Below are 5,855 nucleotides of genomic sequence, written 5' to 3'. Positions count from 1 at the left end.
GAAGCCCTGGCACACCCATTCTCTCTTTGTCACTCTCAAATAAGTAAAAATAAACAAAAACAAAATTAAAAAAAACTGGAGACATTTGGGGACTGGAAAGAGTACTCAGTGGTTAAATGCACTTGCTTGCAAAGCCTGACGGACCAGGTTCAATTCCATAGTACCTATGTAAAGCCAAATGCACAAAGTGACACATGCATCTGGAGTTCATTTGCAGTGGCAGGAGACGCTAGTGTGCCCATACTCTCTCTCTCTCTCTCTCTCATAAATAAATTATATATATGTTTTAAAAATTATTTGGGAGAGAGGGAGCACACAAAATCCTAGCACTCAGGAGACAGAGGTAGGATTGCTGTGAGTCTGAGGTCAGTCTGGGACTACAGAGTTCACTGCAGGTCAGTCTGGGCTAAAGTGAGACCCTACCTCAAAACAAAGAAAACAAACACTATAGATATAGGTGTTTTTGAGCTGGGCGTGACAGCACATGCCAGAAATCCCAGCACTTGGGAGATAGAGGCAGGAAGATCAAAACTTCAAGGTCATCCTCAGCTACATAACAAATTGAAGGCCAGCCTAGGGTACGTGAAACTGTTTCAGACAAAACTAAACAAGAAAGACATATAGGCACTCTTATTAAAAGAAGTTTCTGGCTTAATAAAAATGTTACAAGTGCACTGACTCAAGTAGTATTTACCAGTGACCCAGCTCCATGTGCCACACTTGTAATGAGTGAATGAGAGGCTTTCTCATAAAAGAGAAAAAGATGTAAGGTGGATTTAATTTTAACATAAAAGTGATGTTTCCTTTTTATGAGGAAATATTTGACATGGTTTTACCTGCAGAGTTTTAAAATAAATCAAGATGAAGGAAAAGTATTAACAAAACATCAGGCATTCATTTTGCTGACCCTCAGGAACAAGGTATTTTAAGGAAACGCTGGTAATACTTACTCATATACCTACAGTGTCACTGGTTTGCTTTCCAACCAGAGAATCACAGTGTAAAAAGATAGTAATCGGGCTGGAGAGATGGCTTAGCGGTTAAGCGCTTGCCTGTGAAGCCTAAGGACCCTGGTTCGAGGCTCGGTTCCCCAGGTCCCACGTTAGCCAGATGCACAAGGGGGCGCACGCGTCTGGAGTTTGTTTGCAGAGGCTGGAAGCCCTGGCGCGCCCATTCTCTCTCTCTCCCTCTATCTGTCTTTCTCTCTGTGTCTGTCGCTCTCAAATAAATAAATAAATAAATAAATAAATAAATAAATAAATAGATGAATAAATAGATGAATGAATGAATAAATAAATAAAAGACAGTAATCAACATGCCAGGAGGAATAAAGAAATTTCTATTCAATTTTTAAAAAAGCATTAAGCTGAGTGTTGGTGGCTGGATTCCTTAGGCCATGGCTCCCTTTTGAAAGACAGAGCTAAAACAATACGAGACTACAGAGCCGGGGATATGTTTCTAATTCAGTTTCTTGGTCTTGTCCTGATTGGATCCATTTCTAGATCATATGCCAGTGTTCAGAAAAGTTATGGACATGATTGGTATATGGAGCGCAGATACATAGTTGAACACGCATCCAGATACACAACATCATGAACTTAGCGTAGGTAGGGAATTCACACATGGCCTTGGATTAGAAGAAATACACGGTGCATCTGTCTTCAGGTTTGTGTTCCTCATCCAGTAACTGTAGTACCGAGCTTTTCCTCTTCTGACTTTAGGGTGTCATGAGGGATTCATTGCTGTCTTTTTAATTAGGATTAAAATTTCTAGTGTGGACCTGGAGAGATGGCTTAGCAGTTGACATGCTTGCCTGCAAAGCCTAAGGACCCACATTCAACTCTCTAGGTCCCACATAAGCTAGATGCACAAGGTGACTGGCGCACATGTCTGGAGTTTGTATGCAGTGGCTAGAGGCCCTGGCACACCAATCCTCTCTCTCTTATAAAAAAAAAAAATACACAAAAGTTTTCTAGTGTGAAACTTATTACTTTTCTTTCATTTAAAAAAATATTTACTTGCAAGAGAGAAATATGGGTATGGCAGGGCCTCCTGCCACTGCCAATGAACTCTAGCCACAGTGTGGGCCACTTTGTACATCTGACTTCACATGGGTACTGGGAAATTGAACCCAGGCTGTCAGGCTTTGCAAGCAAGCAGACACCATTAACTGCTGAGCCCTTTGTCTAACTCGTTCTTTTTCTTTTTTTCTTTTTCAAGGTAGGGTCTCACTCTAGCCCAGGCTGACCTGGAATTCACTATGGAGTCTCAGGGTGGCCTCAAACTCACAGCAATCCTCCTACCTCTGCCTCCTGAGTGCTGGGATTAAAGAAGTGCATTGTTGGGGTTCCAAATGGCAACTGCTTAATATCTGCCATAAGGGTTAAATTCAAAAGGGGACCCAGCACCTGGGCACACCTTAGAAACTCAAAACACTTCACTTAGTCACCTCTCTGGCCTTATAAAAGTCATATACACATTCTTCAAGCAGGTTTGTAATGTTATTTGTCCTTTTGAAATCTTCCCCACCCACTGTTATTTTTTTCAAGCACTGAACATAGAGGTCAGAATAATTTTATCCTTTGGTTCATTTTCTTCCACTGAGAAAAAGATTAGATGATTGCAGGCTCTTTAATGCTTCAGTATCTCCTTTCTCGAACTTGGGCTTTTATAATATTTTCACCCAATATACAATTGTTTTCCAAAGATCATGCTTTTTTCACTTAATAAATCTAAAACACCATTATTGATGACATCCTCATCTTAGCAGAGGCTCTTGTGGTTACTTTACCGAAAACCCTACTGTGTAATTTGGCCCAGCATTCTCTACTTGTGACTACTTATCTAGAACGTGGCTGGGAACATTTACCTTTAAGAGAAGGCAGTTAAGACACATAACTAGAAAAAATTAAGAAAACAGTGATATCAATTCTAAGAATATACGGGTAAAAATTCGAGAGCTGACATTACTCTCTGGTGTTAAGATCTCAGACAACATGCACAAAAAAAAGGCAGAAGCAGCACATCTGCAGACCCTGGCAGACAGCATCGCTGGCCAAGTGTGGCCAATTTTTTTTTTTTTTTTTGAGATAAATAACTTCTCAGTGATGTGTAGGGCTGAAATTACATAAACAACAGAAATTACTGAGACTTAAGTGTACAAGTTTTGTGGGTTTCAAGATTTTATGCAATCGATACACTGACATCTGCAGCACGAACCTGTTCCTCAAACACTAGTGCCGGAGACAAAGACATTAGCATCACTTGATGACTTATGTTCAGATGTTGAAATAAACTGAGCTTAATTCTCTGGAATAACAATTCTTGAGCCACATTTTTATTTAGGTCATTAAGGCAACCACAGCTATCTCCTTAAAAGGGAAAGTTGCATTAAAAATGCTAGAGCTGGAGTCTCCTGCTAAACCAAGTCTTGTAGCTTATTATATTATTTATATTATATTAATAGTTCTAGATACCTATAGACTTATTAAGTGAAAACACCCTAAACAATTTAAAAGTCTGAGCAGAAAGAATTATTAAAAAGCTGACCATAAAAACTAGCAGAATATCCCAGGAAATTTCTTAAGAGCAAATAATATTAAATATTAACATTTTTTTGAGACAGGGGCTTGCTTATGTAGCCCAGGCTGTACTTGAACTCACAATGCATGTTGCTATGTCCAATACAAACTTCTTGATCTTTCTCTAGAAATGACTATTTTGCTTAATAAAATATTTTAGGGAACTATCTACCTTTATAAAATAGTGTTAAAAGCCACAAGAACCACAAAACTTAACTAATTTGATCCATCACAGGGAGAAATGTTTACCCAAAAATTGACTGAATATTCTACAATGGGATTGAAATTCCCTGGGAACTAACTTTTAATATTGGCTATCATTTTAAGTCCATCCTTGCCTATCAGCCAAGTTCTCTCCTAGTGGAAAGTTAAAATAACAGCTGTGAATTCAAAACTCTGTAACTTTTGTGCTTTTAAAAAAACTCTTGTGCTTTTGGTAAAAATTTTTCCCCTCTTAATTTTCTGAGAATATGCTAACTTGATCAAGAGCCAAATATTTTAGTCAAGACTTTTGATTACTGAGATAGTGCTTTACTACTTGGAAAATATCTGATAAATTAAGTCAATGGCCACCTTTTCCTATAAGAAAAGAAACTCCCTATTTTTCATGAGTTACTTTAACCAGGTATTTATGAATCTACTAGCCATTATTTGCTGGAAGGAGGCAATCCATTAATTTTAAAAGGGAAATCCGTCTTAAAGGTATCCCCCCCAATACATTTTAATTTTTCTCCTTGGCTCAAATAATCTGTGGGGAATATAGGCACCTACCATGTGTACCTGGCTTAAGCTATTTTTGTTTTTCTTTTTTGGGTTTTCTTTTTGGTTTTTCAAGGGAGGGTCTCACTGTAGTTCAGGCTGACCTGGAATTTACTGTGTTGTCTCAGGGTGGCCTTGAACTCAGTGATCCTCCTACCTCTGCCTCCCAAGTGCTGGGATTAAAGGCATGTGCCACCATGCCTGGCCAAACTATCATTTTGTAAATGAGTAGTCTGACATAAAAATCCAAAAGGATGACTTTTTATTAAACATACAAATTCAAAACCATTCAAGTTAAAAAAAAAACAACGATTACAGCACCAGATAAATCAATGCCATGCACAAATGTGTGTATACATATATACCTACACTTACTAAATAGATGAGGTAGCTATACTGACTTACCAAGTTCCAGATAACCAAGTGAAGAGCTGAGCTCCCCAAGCTGCTGCTGCGGTTTATGACATGTACAAGGAGCTTCTCGTGGGTCAGCCCTCCACATTTACTTCCCATAGGAAGGTTGACAGCTGTCATTGGTATAGATCATTCTGGAGTGTAAAGAAGGCATAACTTCTCTGAATTATTTTTTTTCTGTTTCTGTCTATTTCATTGTTTCTCTTCCAAGCTCATCTAAGAGCCTGGTAATCATTCCTCTGCTTACCATGAGGCTGTAGAAATCTGAATGCTCTAGACAGAGAAAAAAATCTCCAGCGATATTCTCGACTCTGTGCTCACTTTTCTTCTTAGCAGCTACTAAGCACACACACCACGACTGTGAGAAAACACCCAGAGAGGAACAGGAGCGTCCGGAGGATTACCACTCAGCTTGTGGACACTCATTAGTTCCCAACTATAAACACAAGAACATTTAACAAAGCACCTGAAAACCTTGTGTTAGACACCAATTTCTAAGAAAAATGAATGTGTCAGGTACAGCAGAGGAGAAAAGTAAAATCTATGACCATCTACACAGATACCTTTATGAAATATCTTTTTAAAAAACTGAATAAATTCAATTTTAAATGACATTTTGTTCCATGAAAAACATTTCCTCAGTCACCGTGTTAGCGTTCACAAAAGGCGTAATACACACCTCTAGACAAGGAAAGGATCTTCCTCTGTAACTGCCAAGAACACCAGCACAAACATCCAAAAAGCACACCTCAAGCTCATGCTGTAACAAGTCGGGAAGCTCATCAAACCCTATCACACTCATAATTTTAAGTCTAGTACCCTGAAACCCTGTGCCAGACTGCAATTGCTCCTGTGGCAGTGAGAAGTAATTAGGGAAACTAAAGATCTGATTTTTACTTGGGTGGTTTCAACTCAAGACCAGGTTTAGTACCAAGAACTCTTCCAGGCATTGACAAACGTCTCCACCAGTATTTTACAGTCTGCCCCCATGGCAAATATTACAATTTTAAATAAATTATTCATTCCGTACTAGATACTAAACAAGATCTTGGGGTTATTACAAAGAACTTTTAATGCCTAACACACAGCAGTCACATGAGC

This window comes from Jaculus jaculus, chromosome 19, assembly GCF_020740685.1.
Source record: "Jaculus jaculus isolate mJacJac1 chromosome 19, mJacJac1.mat.Y.cur, whole genome shotgun sequence".
In the NCBI taxonomy this organism is placed as follows: domain Eukaryota; kingdom Metazoa; phylum Chordata; class Mammalia; order Rodentia; family Dipodidae; genus Jaculus; species Jaculus jaculus.
This window is presented reverse-complemented; position numbering follows the sequence as displayed.